The 19,591-nt window shown below is 44.8% G+C and overlaps 1 protein-coding gene across 15 annotated transcripts in view; it reads left to right on the top strand.

Annotated features, from left to right (window-relative positions):
* The first annotated feature begins 3,570 nt into the window (after window positions 1–3,570).
* Window positions 3,571–19,591, top strand: part of LOC114649225 (R3H domain-containing protein 2) — a 124,317-nt gene continuing 108,296 nt past the window's right edge. For 3 of the 15 annotated variants that reach the window (XM_051925390.1, XM_028798724.2, XM_028798723.2), the window contains exon 1: window positions 3,603–4,050. The gene's annotated coding sequence lies outside the window, so the exon portion shown is untranslated. Of the gene's footprint in view, window positions 4,051–19,591 lie in introns of all 15 variants that reach the window. The other 12 variants (XM_028798720.2, XM_028798718.2, XM_028798727.2 and 9 more) reach the window with 10 other exon arrangements.

Below are 19,591 nucleotides of genomic sequence, written 5' to 3'. Positions count from 1 at the left end.
ATCAGGTGAGCAGGCTCTTGTGTAGAATTTGAACGGCGGGAGCCCGGGATTACGAAGGAGCTAAAAAGTGTCTCCTGAATGAGAAGAAACCTGGTGACAGAGAGGATCTGATGGACGCCCAGAGAGCTCACAAGAAGAAGCTGAGTGAAGGCAGAGGAAGCATACAAAGCTGACAGAGAAGAGCAACTCCATAAGAATAACATGAAGGGATGGACCGGCCATCACAACTGGACTCAAGCAATCCAGGGCTCGGGTGCTAGAAGGACAAAGCGAATGTCCTGAATAATAGTGTGACAGATGGACAGGGCCATTACCTGGCCGGGATGCTAACTAGGAGGAAGGATTGAGGGAGAGACCACATTGGAGTTATTATCTGCCCCCAAGTCACTAGAGGGCAGCCCCTACTGCGCCACAGATCCCCGCAGGGCATGCTGGGAGTTGTAGTTTGGAGCCACCCTCTTGGGCTCCGTGGGCACCGCCAGGGCTGAACCCTTTGGGGCACCACATCCGCCACACCCGGAATTGCAGCCGGAAGAAGGTCAAGAAACATCTGGAACACTTCCAAGGTGTGCTATAAAAGGAGCCGCCTCACCATTAGTCGGGAGGAGGAGGGGAGAATTGAGAGAGACAAGGACGGGGTCACAAATATGTGGCGCTTCGTAGTGGGGAGAAAAGAAAGACGCTTCCCCACTTAAATAAAGGCAGGCCTGGCACCTCAGCCTGTCTGTGTCGGGGTCCACAGTAGATATTCCCTCTCACCGCCACCTTCTTCTAATGCTCAGCTTGGTGGACAGTAAGACTTTGGGGGGGGGGGGGGGTCTTCAAATCCAAATCTGATGTATTTTTGGACAGTCTTAACTGAATAGGATGGATGGGCCGTTGTCCTCAAAATTCACCCAAAGTTCTAAAAGGAGCTGCTGGTGATGGGGACCCGAACGCCAGTTGAGCAGAAAAGGCGAGTTGCAGACTAAATGGGGCAGGAGCCTCAGCTACACTTGTAAATGTGTGTGCGGCCCGGGCTGGTGGCTATGGGGCGAGACCCTCGGGACTCCTCCGCTGTGCTGTGTGATTAACCCTAGGACTCTAGTGGACTAACCTGCCATTGGTCTTTGTCTTTATTGCACTGCCTGCTCAGAGTGTGACCCCGCGTGAGCCCCCAAAACTGCTCTTTGTGTCTTATTTCATCTCCAACCCTCTCTTCTTCAGCTGCCTGTCCTCCAGACACGGGTGCTGGTGGTTTGTCTCCTGTTGCTGCTAGAACTCCTGCTCAAGAAGCCGGTGTGAAGCCTCCATCTCCCTCCAAACCTGTTCCTGTCGCCAAGCAAAGCTCCAAGTCTGCTTCTACCTCCTCTCCTAAGTCCTCTTCGCTCTCTCACTCTAATCCTCCATGCTCTCCTCGGCAAGCCCAAAAAGTTCTTTCATGTCACATGAGCAGGATGGCAAAGCTGGCAAGCAGGGCAAGGCCAAGAAAGGTGGGGGGAAGTAGGCAGCCAAGACAAAGCCGATTGAGGCCGCAGCGGAGCCTTCCAATTCCCCTGTCGCTACCGCTGCCGAATCTCAGCCTAAGGACAAGTCTGTGGACGTCCAGCCCCAGTCATTAGCTGACGTGTCCGCGCCAGCACCTCAGCCTGAAACAAAGGATGCCATCAAAACAGAGGGCACCATCCAACCTGTAATAGAGAAGGCCATCCCTACTGCATCAACAGCTCCTACCACGCTGCCCTGGATGGCCAGTGATGACAGCATCGCTACCCCTATCAGTGGGACCAACCCGAAATGTGCAAGTCGGGCACGTTTTCCTCCTCTGTGCTGACAAGTGACTATGGACATGGGTTGTGGCACCTGCACAAATGCACTAATGGGGTGCCCTGACAAGGCAAGTCGAGTGGAGATCTTTGAGAAGAGACGGCCATTCACAATTCGACACAGGAACTGCTCAATGGAGTTCAGTGAACCAAAGAGCCTCCAGAGCGGGTCACTGCCATGGACACCTGGGGGTCCACAGTGGTGCTGGAAAGCTAGTGAGCCCTTCAGAATTGTCCGTGTCCCTGAGCACATGCTGTATGACTTCAAACATCATCAGACATTTCTTACCTTTTTTATGAACACCCTGAATTACGACAGTTTGCGCTAATTCATTTCATTCTTGTGTGTTTGAGGAGGATGTTATTGTTTGTTATAATATTTCTTTATTTCTTTCTAAATTTCTCCTTGGGACATATAAAGTACCATCCATCTAATGATGACTGTGCCCATGTTTGAAGACAATTATTGGGACAAACTTCTCATTCTTAGGATGAAGGTGTCTGCTAGTGAGCCCCCTAAGGTGGGCTGAAATCGAAGCAATCATTGTCACAACTTGCGGTGCACCATCTATTAGCCTGTATTCTGTAATACATGTAGTAATAAAATGCGTTGCATTTGTCATTCCAACAGATGGTGCATCACAAACATCTGTAGTAATATACTACTACTGTTTTTGATAAGCCATCTACTAGAATGACAAATGCAATGCATATGTCTCTGTTATATGTATATATATATATCTGCTGCTGAAGAATGTGAATTTCCCATCGGGATTAATAAAGTATCTATCTATCTATCTATCTATCTATCTATATGCCATTTGGTATGCCGTCATAAAAGCAGTGTTAATGGATGTGATGCACCATTTGTTGGAATGGCAGAGACCCAGCAACACACTTATCCTTCTATAAGGTGGAGTAACTGCGCTACCCATCTAATTTGCATTGAAGTCTAAGTAATCAATACTGACCTCAATGTTAATGTTTGCAGGACACTATGTAATGCGTATGTCTCTGTTATATGCTTTTTGGTATGGAACCCTGCCTTCATTGTGGAGCTGGTCGCAGGTTTGAATAAATGGTTTTACAAGCTTATGTCTGTAAAAATCATGCAGAAGCCTATATTGGAGAAGTCTATTCAAAAAAAAGCTACCCCATAAAAAAATTGGTGCAGCTATGAAGAGGAAAAATATGTCATTTGGAATGGGGTTTGTAAGAGAGGTGTTAATGGATGTGATGCACCATCTGTTGGAATGACAAGTGCAACTTTTGTATTACTAAGAATGATTGTGTTGCACAAACTTTTGGAAAAGACAGAGACATGGCAACTGGGAAGGGCACACAAATACAAAGCCACTTATCCGTTTATGAAGGTGGATGATGGCGTTATCTGTCTGCACTCGAGAAGCACCCAGTACTCCACGTGGAGTAATCCAATTCTGTTGTCCTCCATGCCTCCGGGGAGAAAAGGCGACACGCAAGTCACAGAAGGGAATCAGCCAAGACCGACCGCGTGCGTTTCAAACCTAACCCCGATCCTGGCCCTTTAATAAATCGCGCATGCGTTACTGAAGTTTCCAGCTTTCCAGATTACTGAAGGATTAGCGCCCGCGTGCGAGATGTCAATGCTGCCCCACACGCAGGAATAATGCACGGCTCTGAGCTTCCAAACCCCACGTCGCGTCTTCCGCTTATTTCGCACAAACGAGTCCATAGAATGCGACACCTTGCTTACCGCGCTCCAGACAAGCCACGCCCACCGATGACATCTTTGTCCTACCTTTCGAGCAACGCGCCACACGCAAGACCGGAAACGTGGCGTGCCGAACGCAGGAAGTCGTGACGCGCTACGCAGAGCCGCCGCGGGGAGGGGGACGGCGTTTCTTTCTTTCTTTTCTCTTTAGTTTCATCCTCCTCTTCCTCCTTCTTTATAATTACTGCATACTGTTTATTTGATTTGTTTTTCCCTTCGTTTTTTTGCTTTCCATTCTCTTCTGCGTTGTGTGCTACACTTTGTTTTTTTTTTGTTTTTCCTTCCATTGACTCCCCCCGTCTGACGATTCATTTGCTACTGTTGTTTTCGTTATGAATTCTTGATTTCCCCACGCCGCGGCTCTGAGCGCACTCGAGCTGACGCTGTCGACGACAACTGTCGAACGAACCCAAGGAGAAGAGACACGACGCCGCTGCCGCCGCACCGAGGCCGAGCCCGTGCCTGTGCCTGTGAATGAGAGAGCGCTCAGCGGTGAGTGGGGGCGGGGGCGGGGCCGAGGATGAGGCCGAGGCCGGGCAGCCACTCAGCCGGCCGGCCGACCGACCGGTGAAAGGTCGCGGGGCGCCGAGCTCACTCGGACAGCCAAAGGGCATGGGGAGAGCAGTAGCCTCTGTCGGCCGTCGGTGGCCTGTTGCGTTGTATTGACGCCGAGTAGAAGTGCACGAGTGACAACAGGCGCTGAGCAGCTTCTCATCGATGCCAGGCTGTGCTGCAGTGTTGGTTGGTGAAAGAGCATCAGTGCCAGGCTTGATCAGAGTGAGCCTGGGCGACGTTGCCACATTGGCTAAAACGCGTCGCAGTGCTCTGAGGTAGCAATGTTGTTGTCCGTGCCAGGCTTTGTCATAACGACGAATGGGTACAAGTGCATCGTTACCAGCCATTGTTGCAGCGTGGGTGGACAACTCCGCGCAATGCCAGACGGAAATAAATGTAGCACAGCATTGGAAAGGGCCATGTTGGAGGGAACAGGTGCATGGCAGGCACTGCCTCAGTGCCAGTGTCGGGGTGAAGTGCTCAGTTTGGTTTGGACACCTGTGCCCACGAGCAGGCGTGCAGGGCATTTTGATCCCAGCCGAGTTCTGATGTGACACCTGTGACCATGAGTGTCACTGGCCCTCGTTCTGTAGTGGTGGCGGTATGTATTATTCTTTTTACAGCGATGCTTATCATTTTATCCGTTGCTGTTGTGTTTTCTAGTTACTGGGTAGACGTTTGAGGAATTAGACAATCAAGAGGAGACCACCAGGCTCGTTTGTTTAGCTGCTGTGATTCTGGGCTTGGCCCTTCTGTTCATTGTAAAAGCATCTTCGGTAGCCCAGTGGTGTCCTGTCTTCATACTATTCAGAAGAACCAACACTTCCTCACTTGTTAATGCCACGTAACTCCATGGTCGGGCACCGGTGCCCTCTCTGCTGGACTCTTGCAGCCATCGCTCTCCTGGTGGGGTTCCCCTTCAGCTGTTGTCGGACCTCTCCAGCTGCACGACTGGTGTTCTCGGTTCCTTGTTTCACTCCCACTGCTCCTCTGCTGCCTTCCTGTTGCTGCAAGGATCCAGTTTAAAACTCCCGTCTTGACCTTCCGTTCTCTGAACGATTTTGCTCCTCAGAATGGCCAGTCCTTGGTCCCTCCTCGCATCTCTTGGAGGAATCTCCGTTCTTCCTCTGCCAGTCGTGCCAAAACTGGACAGTGTTTCTCCATACTTGCTCCAAAGCTGTGGAAATGATCTCCATTTTTTTCTATTTGTAAAACACCTTTTCTTTAAATATTTGGTGTCTGCGTAGCTTCATTCCTGCAGGATGGCTGCTGTTGCGCTAACGGAGATTTTAGGAAGTCATAGTCTAGTTGCAGATGTAGTTGTTCTTCTCTCTTGTGTTTGCTTTTTTTTGTTTTGCTCTCCTCTTGATAGCTTGGATGCTTACACCTTCATTCTTATATGTATTATAACTAGTTTTGTAAGTCGCCTTGGATAAACTCTGCTAAATGATATCTCCTCAAGATCCTTCTTCAAGGTTGTCAGGGTTTCAGCTTGAACTCCATGTCTCGGTAGTTTTGTTCCAGATTCCAGAAGAGCTTGGTGGCTTCAGTCCTAAATGTACACCCCCTTAATTTCCACTGACACCCTTGAGTACGCGATTCACCCTTAAATCAAAAGACAAGTGTAGCTGGATTGACTTTTTTTATCAATGCATTTTGAGGGTTTTGAAGACTTGGATTAGGTCCTCACACAGTCTCCCGTGCTTGAGACCAAACAGATTTAATTCTGTCAAGAGCAGTCCTGGGATCAGGGCCGGCACCACCATTAAGGTGAATTAGGCATTCACCCAGGGCGCAGGTCAGAAGGGGCATGGGGGACCCAGCCACAGTCGCTTGGCCTAGGGCACAAAATAGCCACTGCTTCATCTGCTGCTCTGTCTTCTTGGTGACCAGAATTAATTTATAATAATAATTCTTGGCATTTGTATAGCGCTTTTCTCACTACTCAAAGTGCTCAGCAGTTGCAGGTTAAGGGCCTTGCAGAGTCCCTATTGGCATTTACGGGAATCGAACGGGCAACCTTCCGATTGCCAGTGCAGATCCCCAGCCTCAGAGCCACCACTCTGCCTGCACACAGTTCTCCAGATGAGGCCCGACTAGTTCATCATTCACTCTGAGCATAACGTCACTCGGTTTATATTCAACACTTTTTACATTATAACCTAACTCTTTTCTCTTTTATCATTTCTGCACATTGCTTAGATGATAAAAATGTGTCACACATAAACCCCAAAACCTGTTTTTCGGAGGTCGCGTCCAATAAAACAGTGTCTTGTACAGGAGTGCGCTGCTTAATGTCCATGATACGTTTTGGAGAAATAGGACGTTATGCGACTTGGAAGTTGTGCAAACGCCATATTATAAATGGTGCTTGTCAAAGCTCGACAGAGAGAGGAGGCCACAATGCTTCAGAGATGGGAAGTGCATAAAAGTGGGTGCAGCTGCCGAAAAGTAGAAGCAGTCAAATATTTAATTTGTAAGTGGGCGAAGTTCATATTAAAACAACTATACATAGTATGGTACTGGCAGCACACTCGCTTTGTGTACAAGAGACATGAGGTGCACATTCTGTTGCAGCCTCCCCATCATGTTCTTCGTGCCTGGTTTCTGAACTCTCGTATAACCTCATGATATCCGAGCATGTGGTCTGATGTTGCCTGGACGGATGTTATGCGGCACCTCGCGTATTTCTTATTTGTGTTCCTTTTTGCTCGTGTGTAGCTCTTTGCACTTTCCTACATGAAGTTTGAAACCCCTCCATCCATTATCTAACCCGCTATATCCTAACTGTAGTGTCATGGGGGGGTCTGCTGGAGCCAATCCCAGCCAACACAGGGCACAAGGCCGGAAACAAATCCTGGGCAGCGTACCAGTGCACTACAGGGCACACATTAGGGACAATTTCGGATCGCCAGTCCACCTAACCTGCATGTCTTTGGACTGTGAGAGGAAACCCACGCAGACACGGGGAGAACATGCAAACTCCACCCGGGTTTTCTAACTGCGAGGCAGCAGCGCTACCCTCTGCGCCACTGTGCCACCCAAGTGTGAAACCTTAACATCATAATGACTATGCCTTGCCTATCGGCACCATAATGAAGTTAGACAAACTTTCCTCAGTGGCAGTTCATTTTGTAGCGGAATGTGGGTACATAAACATTAGCCTTTTCTTTTGCTTAGCAAGGCTAAATATCACAATCGCCAGCTTTGTCTTTGTAAGGTTGAGCAGTATAACGTCATCGTGACAGTTTAGTGCCTGGCTGGTGTTAGGTTTTGTTATAGTGAGACTTCTCAAAACTCTGCACCAGAATGTTGTGTGGGTATAGAAGGGGCAGTCAGATTCACACAGCATTAAAGTGTCAGGTTGTCTTTTACTGCAGTAGTGTTGCCTCTCACCCATTGTTTGAAATATGACATGCACCTGGCATCACCATACTGTGGATGAGTAGTTTTGCATCATTGAATGTTCACAACAAGAATTTTGGTTTCAAACTCTTGAGTGATGTTGAGCGCCTCTGCCTCAGTTACTACTTGGCTGTAATGTAAGTGGAAACGAGCTTCTGGCTTAATGACAGTGCGGCAGGGCATACATTAGTGTTGTGCCCATTGTAACGTGGGAAGGGATGATGTCCCATTCATGCTAGACTGTAAAGTGACCGTGGGTGTGAAGAGCACTTGACCCGCTAATATTGTGATACCAGCAAGAAGTACCAGGTTTTATCATAATGAGGTTTGGGTGATGTATCCTCTCTGCCATGCTCTTCTCTAGTGACAGTTGGAGGAAAATCTCGCCGAGACAGACTTTTTAATCCATCGTCAGTCGGTGATTTAAAAGTCCGTAGCTAGAAGTCTGCAAGTCCCGTGCTGTGATTAAAGTGAAGCTCGACAGCATTGCATCCTGTGCAGAGAGTGCTGAAGAGTTGGTAAGCGATCAGTGCCAGGCCATACCGTAGAGATGTTTTTGTGCAGTGACTGGCATTAATGGGCGTTGGAAAATGGTCCCACCTGTATCCTCTTTTTAAAAAGTAGACGTAAGTAAAAATTACTTTCATTTGGGGGGGGTCTGGGGGGGGATTTCCAAGAATAAAGACTGAACGATTGAGCAGTTGAGTCGTGTTGATGGCAGCCTGTATCCCTTGTGACGTTGGCAGAGTTAAGTCAATGCAAAATTTTATGTTGTGTGTTTGGGCATGCTTGTTTTACTGTCTTCAGTGGATGTTTTTCCTGGATGGCTTACAGAATAAAGAAGTGGGTTTCAACGTATTCTGGCAGTGTAATTTAATGATAGATAGATAGGAAAGGTGCTTTTATGATTGTAGATATTTTATTAATCGCAAGGGGAAATTCACATATACTGTACCAGCAGCAGCATACTGATAAGGAACAATATTAAATTAAAGAGTGATAACAATGCAGGTACAGTGCATCCGTAAAGTATTCCCAGCGCATCACTTTTTCCACATTTTGTTATGTCACAGCCTTATTCCAAAATGGATTCAATTCATTTTTTTCCTCAGAATTCTACACACAACACCCCATAATGACAACGTGAAAAAAGTTTACTTGAGGTTTTTGCAAATTTATTAAAAATAAAAAATTTGAGAAAGCACACGTACATAAGTATTCACAGCCTTTGCCATGAAGCTCCAAATTGAGCTCAGGTGCATCCTGTTTCCCCTGATCATCCTTGAGATGTTTCTGCAGCTTCATTGGAGTCCACCTGTGGTAAATTCAGTTGACTGGACATGATTTGGAAAGGCACACACCTGTCTATAGAAGGTCCCACAGTTGACAGTTCATGTCAGAGCACAAACCAAGCATGAAGTCAAAGGAATTGTCTGTAGACCTCCAAGACAGGATTGTCTCGAGGCACATATCATGGGAAGGTTACAGAAAAATTTCTGCTGCTTTGAAGGTCCCAATGAGCACAGTGGCCTCCATCATCTGTAAGTGGAAGAAGTTCAAAACCACCAGGACTCTTCCTAGAGCTGGCCGGCAATCTAAACTGAGAGATCGGGGGAGAAGGGCCTTAGTCAGGGAGGTGACCAAGAACCCGATGGTCACTTTGTCAGAGCTCCAGAGGTCCTCTGTGGAGAGAGGAGAACCTTCCAGAAGGACAACCATCTCTGCAGCAATCCACCAATCAGGCCTGTATGGTAGAGTGGCCAGACGGAAGCCACTGCTTAGTAAAAGGCACATGGCAGCCCGCCTGGAGTTTGCCAAAAGGCACCTGAAGGACTCTCAGACCATGCGAAAGAAAATTCTCTGGTCTGATCAGACAAAGATTGAACTCTTTGGTGTGAATGCCAGGCATCATGTTTGTAGGAAACCTGGCACCGCTCATCACCAGGCCAATACCATCCCTACAGTGAAGCATGGTGGTGGCAGCATCATTCTGTGGGGATGGGAGACTAGTCAGGATAAAGGGAAAGATGACTACAGCAATGTACAGAGACATCCTGGATGAAAACCTGCTCCAGAGCGCTCTTGACCTCAGACTGGGGTGACGGTTCATCTTTCAGCAGGACAACGACCCTAAGCACACAGCCAAGATATCAAAGGAGTGGCTTCAGGACAACTCTGTGAATGTCCTTGAGTGGCCCAGCCAGAGCCCAGACTTGAATCTGATTGAACATCTCTGGAGAGATCTTAAAATGGCTGTGCACCGACGCTTCCCATCCAACCTGATGGAGCTTGAGAGGTGCTGCAAAGAGGAATGGGCCAAACTGGCCAAGGATAGGTGTGCCAAGCTTGTGGCATCATATTCAACCTGACTTGAGGCTGGAATTGCTGCCAAAGGTGCATTGACAAAGTATTGAGCAAAGGCTGTGAATACTTATGTACATGGGATTTCTCAGTGTTTTTATTTTTAATAAATTTGCAAAAACCTCAAGTAAACTTTTTTCATGTTGTCATTATGGGGTGTTGTGTGTAGAATTCTGAGGAAAAAAATGAATTGAATCCATTTTGGAATAAGGCTGTAACATAACAAAATGTGGAAAAAGTGATGCGCTGGGAATACTTTCCGGATGCACTGTATAAACGACGATGTCTTTGTATAATGTTAACGTTTACCCACCCCGGTGGAATTGAAGAGTCGCATAGTGTGTTGGAGGAACGATCTCCTCACTCTGTCAGTGGAGCAGGATGGTGACAGCAGTCTGTCGCTGAAGCTGCTCCTCTGTCTGGAGATGATCCTGTTTAGTGGATGCAGTGGATTGTCTATGATTCACAGGAGTGTGCTCAGCGCACGTCGCTCTGTCCAGCTGCATGCCAACAATAGAGTCTGCCTTCCTCACCAGTTTGTCCAGGCGTGAGGCGTCCTTCTTCTTTATGCTGCCTCCCCAGCACTTCACCGCGTAGAAGAGGGCGCTCGCCACAACCATCTGATAGAACATCTGCAGCATCTTATTGCAGATGTTGAAGGACGCCAGCCTTCTAGTGAAGTATAGTCGGCTCTGTCCTCTCATGCACAGAGCATCAGTATTGGCAGTCCAGTCCAGTTTATCATCCAGCTGCACTCCCAGGTATTTATAGGTCTGCACCCTCTGCTCACAGTCACCTCTGATGATCACGGGGTCCATGAGGGGCCTGGTCCTCCTAAAATCCACCACCAGCTCCTTGGTTTTGCTGGTGTTCAGTGGAGCAAGATTAGGGGTTTTTTATTGTTACGGTCAATACCAGTTTCAAGTTAGTGAGGTGGCCAATTCCAATACTAGTTCTCTACCACTGCTTTTAACACTAAGCTCCACATAACCTGACACAGAGTGGCCTTATGTTCTGCATTAAAGTCTTAACTTTGGTATTTTTATGATTAAATTATAGAGTACAGGTGTTACCTGTTCATTTTGACAAATTTAAATTCTGTAGGCTTATTGTTCAGTGAATATTTAAGCATTTTTATAAATTACTTTGAATTGCATATTTTTTAGTAATAAAATAGATATAGAAAATATTAATCCATAATAAATATAACATAAAGTAGTCAGTCAGTCAGTCATTATCCAACCCGCTATATCCTAACTACAGGGTCACGGGGCTCTGCTGGAGCCAATCCCAGCCAACACAGGGTACAAGGCAGGAACAAATCCCCAGACAGGACACCAGCCCACCACAGGACACGCTAGGAACAATTTCGAATCGCCAATGCACCTAACCTGCATGTCTTTGGACTGTGGGAGGAAACCCTCACAGACACAGGGAGAACATGCAAACTCCATGCAGGGAGGACCTGGGAAGTGAACCCAGGTCTCCTTACTGCGAGGCAGCAGCGCTACCACTCCACCACCGTGCCGCCCTTAAAATAGTTGTTCTTATAATTACAAGCTCTCATATTGTTTAATGTCTTGAGTATTGTACTTAACTAAAACAAGCTTAATTTGAAAAGTAGTTTTCTCTATTTGTCTAACAAAAAAAATTGCATTCTCAGCCATTGATTCAGTTGATTGATTGATTGATATTGGCAGTTTAACTCTGCCTAAACATGCAGGCATTTATAGGTTTGATTCATTTCATTAAATGCACTGCAGTATTTGTACGTCTGCTATATTTATAAATGTTTATGTAGTTTTGTTCAGTGTACCAGCTAAACATTCCTGATTCAAGGTGTAATTATAAATACGGATTGCCATTTGAATTATGCAGTACTAGGGGGCCCTGCTTGCTTCACTTGCCAACCCCCGTGGTAGGCGCTATGCGCTATCCATTTTGTGGCCCTGGGATGCGGATGTACAATTTAAACAGATTATTTTCATGGGAATTGTTGCATATGCATAATAAAATGAACTATTTTACATTACAGCGAGTAATTAACCAGAGTAAAAAATAGTAAAATGTAATAAATTGAAAGAAAATTATATGTTTCATGTTGCGTTGCGTTATACAATTTTATTTTGGCTTTGAACTGAACATGCAAATACTTTTTAAACTTACACTTTTACTGTAAAACAATTTTTTTGAATGAAATTTTCATCAATATCACATTGAATTTTTGATTCTGTGTTTGGACTTTCATCGTGACAATGCAACGTATAACTGCCCGTGAGTTAATTTCGTTTCTTTCTCTCTGTTAACTAAACCAACTTTTTCAAATGTTTGTCCCTGTGATTTGTTAATTGTCTTTGCAAAAGCTATTCTAACAGGAAACTGTAAACGTTCTTAATACGACTGGCCTATCGAGATCTCATGTTGGATGTACTCCATTACCTTTCTTACCACCTGTTAAAATTTGACATGTTGGAATTGTGCAACCAATTTTGAATACAACTCATCTTGTCCTATTGCATAGCCCATCACAGATATAAATTACACGCTAACATTACCATACATCCTTCTTTGCACAGTAATTCGGCCGGTCAAAGACTGCACAGTGTTAACGGTTGTAGATATTCTTCATGAGATTGTAAGTTGATGTTTTCATCAGGGCTGTGGAGTCGGAGACAATTTTGGGTACCTGGGGTCGGCAAAAATGTACCGACTTCTAATACATTTAAATTGTAATGAAAAACAATACAGCAAGTTCCAATGTCCCATTTCACAAACAGTAGTCCTAATTACGTACTTCTCTGATGTAAGAATAAAGCCCAGTGCACAGTTGTGTTACTACTAGTGAGAAACTCAGCGGAGCGATTATACAACCTGACACTCACATATTGTAATCTGGGTTATGGTACATTACAAAAAGGGGTTTCATTTGATTTCAGATATGACGTGTTTAACAAGTTCATGTGAATGTACACAAGTGTAGTGATGTAGGTGGAGGTGTGTGCTACGGCCTGATGTGTGTTCAGGGGTTCACACTGGCCAATACGGTAGAGAGTCTGCTTCCTAGCCAGTAGTTCTGTGGCTAAATGACGATGTGTATGTTGCCTTCCTTCAATCAACATGGAAAATACATTAGCAGAGGAGTCGGAGTCAGAAGTACCGGAAACTAAGGAGTCGGAGTTGAAGGATTTATCTACCGGCGCCACAGCCCTGGTTTTCATGTTACACACCATCAGCACCAACTGTTTCAGCAGAGTCTATTGATATGCATTTAGTCAATTTGCCATGTAACCGATCAACATTTTTGCCGTTAATTCGTTTGACTTTGTTTCTCAGTGCTAGGATTGCCCGTGTACTCATTTCTTCTGTTGATAACCCTTCAGGATGAAATTCTTCAATAAGATTTGGACATAATTCGTCTTGTTTTATTGGGAACTTAGAGAGGAAAACGTAAAAATGTATAAGTGCTGAGAGCGCAGGAACTGTTATGACGAAACATTCACATCAATGAGAGTTGAGAGGACCATGGTTGAATATGTTTGAGAGGAGGGCGTCACTTGAAAAACATCTCCTTGCCAAAGTCTCGTCTCACGGAACTTGAAAAAAATCTCTTCAAAAAAAGTCTCGTCACGTTGCAGAATTTTTTTTTTATATAATAGCGAGACTTGTTTTCTACCAGAACGCACGTGGAATGACATACACACAAATGTGCAATAATGAGCATAGGACACACCTTTAAAAACAGCCGCAAATCGGTCAAATGTTCATAAGACAAGATCACGAAGACACAAGGCCACCGTGCTCGGCGTGTTTGCTGTTACGCTAACAGGCCTGTTGTTTACTAAGCAGTACATTTCAAATTCTTCTTTATCTTTTACTTATGTGAGCTGTTGTACTTAACAGAAGCTTACTCAGCGTCCAAACTCGTTCAAGCAGTATCTGTTTAAATTAACCTTTGTCAATAAATGGACGCTTGAGGGCGCTGTTGTCCCGTGAAACCCAACAGACAGATGCAGACACCAGTTTAAAAGCACCAGGAAGTATTTTAATTTTCTTCAATATAGTGCCTCTAAAGCACCACATCCACCACAATACACAAATAATCAATAATACAATTCTTTTCTTCCTCCTCCTCCTCCTTCTCCCAGCAGCTCTGTCACACTCCCTCCCAACTCCGGCTCCCATAGTCCTTGACCTGTCAGACAAAACTTGTATTTTTCTTCAGCCCGGAAGTACTTCTGTTTTTCCGGCCCCGTGACTTGGGAGTACTTCTGGGCAATAGGGAAAATAAAAATCCCCGCGTCTCCCTGCAGCGTCACACGGTGGCACCCATGGCACCCAGCAGGGCTGTGAAGCCGAACTCCATCTCCCATGATGCCCTGTGGGAATCCGGGGCACCTCTATGCTGCAGGGGAGATGCCATCTAGCGTCTTGGATGTGTCGGCCGGAATGAGCTGCCTGTCTATCACACCTTCTTAGCATTACGTCATTTCTCAAAGAAACGTAAAAAAACCCTGCATTTTTTTTTTTGGCTTGAAAAACATTTATATTAACTCTCATCTTTCTGTTGTAAAATGTAAAAAGCACTAAAAGTACAAATTCAGAAGTTTAAAAGTATTTTAATGATACAAATAAAAAATAATGTGATATGAAGAAGAAGAATGATGCAAACACCATATATACTATCAAAATAGATAGATACTTTTTTAAATAAACCCAAGGGGAAATTCACACATCTTTTCAATACATCTTTTGTGTGGTATATCTTTGATAGGGAACCTGCTCAGGTGTACGTTCATGTACCGGACGCTGTTCTACATAACGGTTCGTCTCAGTTCTTTCAGTCACGTCATTATCAAGAAATAACTTCAAGTAAGTAAGTGGATCTTGGCCGTCAACATTCACTTTTATTCCTGGCTGCCCCACCAAATCAAAATGAGGCGGTTCAGGTTTACTTGAAGCAGGGTCAAAAGAGACCCAAACGCGAGCGCCACTTTCGCATTCATCAGAATCCCTTTTGGTTTCACTGCCCGAAGACAGATTCACTTTGTCATCACTGCTAATGACAGGCTCCTCAGGTTCAATGCTCATATTACTGTCAAGAGTGTTCAACATCTGGGCAGCTGAAAAATGTTTCTTACGAGGCGGCTGTATGAGGCTAGGGGAAGACGCGCCTACACCGTCGCTCGGGCCTGCCGCTTACGGGAGACATCCCTGTACTGTTGCCCGAGTTATTCTGTTAGCACGTTTAGTGCTCTAAGGAGGTTACACGATTTCATGAAGCTTGATTTTCTTGCCTTTTTTTTTCCTAATCGCACAGGACATTTCCTCTGATTCCTTTTTCTCAGTTTATTATTCCACTTTCTTTACTGTAAAGGCTCATATTCCAGTCTTCTCTCTCTCTCTCTCCGCCTAGCCAGGATGTTCACAGCAAAAAGAAAGGAGACGTGCTCTCGCTCAACTACCATAATAATAGATATTCAATAAGATGCTGCAGATGTTCTATGAGATTGACATCCGTGGCAGAGCGATGGGCGCTGAGCAGACTCCTGTCAATCATGGAGAATCCACTGCATCCACTGAACAGGATCATCTCCAGACAGAGGAGCAGCTTCAGCGACAGACTGCTGTCACCGTCCTGCTCCACTGACAGACTGAGGAGATCGTTCCTCCCCCACACTGTGTGACTCTTCAATTCCACCCAGGGGGATGAATGTTAACATTATACAAAGTTATTGTCTGTTATACCTCATTTGTTATTACTCTTTAATTTAATATTGTTATTATCAGTATGCTGCTGCTGGAGTATGGGAATTTCCCCTTGGGATTAATAAAATACTGTATCTATCTATCTATTATATAGTGCCTTTCATATCTTATCTATCTATCTCACTCGCACTCTCTCAGTGGAACCTTGAGTTTAATTCATTCCGTGACCGTGCTCGTAAGTCAAAATGCTGGTATCTCAAATTAGGGCTGGGCATTATGACCAAAATTCTATATCACGGTATTTTTCAAAATTATACTGGTTTCACGGTATTTTTTTCCCATGCATGAGTGGATGTTAACCACATTTTCCACTGCAATTACTGCAGTAGACTGTCTAAGAATGACCTGTTCCACTGTCATGAGAATTGTACATTGTACAAAAACACATTTTAATGTGCACACAAGTATTAATACAGGTTTGCATGGCCCCATAAGGTGATAGTTTTCAAGGGGGTGGCACTAATGAAGAGAGGGAATCACATTGCATGACAGTTGCAGTCAAAATATAGAACCATTTTATTGAACAAATTTTGCAAACAACTTAAAACTATAATTTTGACAACATATTTTCAACCATCCAAAGAGGCATTTAGACTTAGTAAAATATTCAGAGGTGCTTGTCAAAAGTTGTATTGCACTGAACATGTCTTGGAAAAGGAATAAAGAGTAAATATTTTTTGTAAACCTAGTACACTTTTCTGTTAATGTTTACAATCTCTGTCCACTGACTCGTTAGCTATCTGGATTGAAATGGCGCTGGTTAACTCGATCCACTACTTGCTTTGTGTGTCGTAAGCAGTCCTCTAGCAAATGCGTCTACAAGTGACGTCTGAATCGAGTGTCCTCTTGCTTTTTCAATTTCATCTGAGGACATAGAGGGTGCCAATCTTAGTTCCATACATTCATGGTACACCAAAGCATGTTTGCGGCTAAAGGTGGTGCAGCAAATTGCTCGTGTTGCCACCTCCAGCAACAATTTTAGCTCAACAGCATTTGCAGTAAATAGTAGTTTGGTCCACATCCAACCTTGTAAAACCAAAATCTCCAGACAACAGACATGGCTCCTTTTTTCGGCAAAAGTTCTTCTGTGTCATCATATTCAACTTTATTGTCTGCTACAGCTTCAGTTTCGGAATGTTCTCTCTCAATTTTCACCGCTCAGTACCTCCACTAACACATGTACTCCGTTGCATGCGTGTTTAGCGGTGTAGCAGTGAAAAAAGTCCCCCCTTAAAAAGTTTCTTGCTGTGCCACGTTCTGAACGTTGTTTAGGATATTGGTTTGGTTGGTTTAGGTTTATTTGTCATATATAGGTTACCACAGGGTCAACATACAATGAAATGTGTATGACGAGAAAAGCAAGTCACTCAGCCTAGAGTGAGTAGTAAGAAAATAAATAACTTTTTGCTGAGATGACTCGGAGCTCTCGTCGGTGCAGCCAGACAGACTGGTATTGCTGTATAAGAAAAATCCATATCATAACAAAAATAAACTCTTTTCGGTATGAACTGGTATACCTCCCAGCACTATCTCAAATCAATTTTCCCCATTGAAATTAATTGAAATGAGATTAATTCATTCCAGCCCCCATTTTTTTTTGTTAAATGTTTTCAACATAAGAAAAATGTATTTATAATGAACAAATATTGTATACAAACAAAATAAAACCTAATACATAAAAGAGAATCTAAACAGATGTTGGCGGAGCCGATTAGCGTATTGTATTATTTTTTCCTTTCACTTTTGCTTAACTTAATTTTCTTTTTTCTTTTTTGCCACGCTTTCGTCGCTTTCATTCGCAGGGCGTTTCAATACAAACCTGTCCAATGGGGCTTTGTTTCTTCCTCCCCTTTAGAATGTTTCTGAAATGAGTTAGGCAGGTGTCATTAAAGAGCGCCGCTGCACGACCAGTTTTCAACTTTTTCAGATTATTTCAATAAAGTCCGAAACGTTTTTGATCATCATCAAGTCCTTCCGTGAGAACCCTAAATACAAAGAGGACTACCGTAGATACTCGCGTATAAGTCGAAAAATTATGCCTTAAAATTCATTCAAAAAAACAGAATCGACTTATCCGCGGGGCAACACAATTGTCCGTAGAATTTGGGTAATGACAATGTACACTCAACGCTTCACGGTGTTAAGTCACCGGTCATCTGCTGTTTCCCATGGTCTTTGAAATAATTATAAGCCAGCAATCCATATTACTAACCGAAGGTTATGGACGCAGGTCGCATCGAAACGCACGCGCACTGCAACGAGCCCGCCCATCGCTAACGACACAGCCACAGAAAACATGCCCACCAGGGTAATCGCCACTGCAAGGAGCCCGCCCAAAGCTAACGACACAGCCACAGAAAACAGAACCGCTAAACAAATGAAGCGCACGAAACAGCTCCCAGGCAAAGGAGTCGCGGCCCAAAAACGAAACGGCTCAACCAACGGAAATACAAATCCGAGCCCATAGCTAATGACACAGCCACGGAGAAGACACAAACGAAACAATTTAGCGCATATGTGAATCACATTACAGTATTACAGTACGGAATCCACAAAGGTCCAGACTACACAGCATATTTGAATCACATTACAGTATTACATTAATACATTGTTAACAGTCCAGCCACAGAAAACACAGATACGACACCAGATGGAAAAATACAATAAACGAATCGCCCCAGAGTCAAAGGCAGCGACTTCCAAAACACGGTCACAGACTCTACCCCAGCAGGTTCCCAGACTCAGTGGCTGGCACACAAACACCACACCCTGTAAACTGAACTTGCTGTGCTCCACTCTGCCAACAGTCGGTGTCAGCAAAGGCAATGGAATCACGTCTCCACAAAACAAGACCGCTTTACTACAGATATGCTTATGTAATTAAATGACATTTCCCCAGATGCACCCACCGGCCATGATATGTCATCCATCCAGATATCGGACGGAACAGAAACTGTTTGCCATTCTTGGATTTCCAATTCACTAGTGAATCGCGGGCTTACTTGTATTATTGCTAATTAGCTAGTTTTTTTTTTCTAATTTCATTAAATAATTCTTTAAACTGTGAAATACTTGAATTTGAGCATTAGCTTTTGCAGGTTGTGGATAACAAACATACCATTAGCTGCCACGTGCAACCAGATTTGGAATGAAAAGAACCAAGGCAACGCACGCTATCAATGCGATGCAAGCACAGCCGCGATTCAAAAAATTTCTCTGCCTACCTGTTTGTCTCGTCTGACAGTAGCTGAAAAGCAGCATCAGGAGAGAGCAGCCTGAAGTAGTCCAGCAGCTGGTGATCTGTCGTGTCCAACAGCAAGCCATGCCGTCTTGTGAACTCCGGTAGCCAGTTTGGCTCCCACAGATCAATGTCTGGGTATTCCTCCCACGCGAACCTTGCCATGGCTGCATCGGCTGTGCAAATGCGTTCAGCCGGCAGCCGATCAGCTGGCGCGACATCGGCTGGTGTCCGATCAGCTGATGCCTGCTTTTCGCTCTCCTGTTCGATCTCCTGATCACTGTCAATAAAATCCGATTCTGAAAAATCAGAGTCCGACTCAGCGATAATGTGCAAGACATCGTCTGCCGAGTGTTTTCTTTTCTGCACTGTCTTCGCTTCCTTGTGACATGTCGACGCCATCTTGCCTTTGTTTACATTTCGCAACTCACGCACACGCAAGGACTAGTTGCCGAGTCAACGAGTCTAGCATTTCTCCAAGCACAGAGGGAATACCTGTGACGTGACAGTGAGTTTTGTCACCATTAACAGCTGATTGGCGCCCTCTATCTCTGATAGCTGTCAAGTTTTACCCTCAACTTATACGCGGGTCATAACAAATTTCATAATTTTCGGCTTAAAAATAAACTCGACTTATCTGCGAGATCGACTAATACGCGAGTATCTACGGTATTTCATTTATGTTAGGTAGAATGCCCAGAGGGGACT

Source organism: Erpetoichthys calabaricus, chromosome 3 (assembly GCF_900747795.2).
Source record: "Erpetoichthys calabaricus chromosome 3, fErpCal1.3, whole genome shotgun sequence".
NCBI classification, from domain to species: Eukaryota; Metazoa; Chordata; class Cladistia; order Polypteriformes; family Polypteridae; genus Erpetoichthys; species Erpetoichthys calabaricus.
This window is presented reverse-complemented; position numbering and strand designations above follow the sequence as displayed.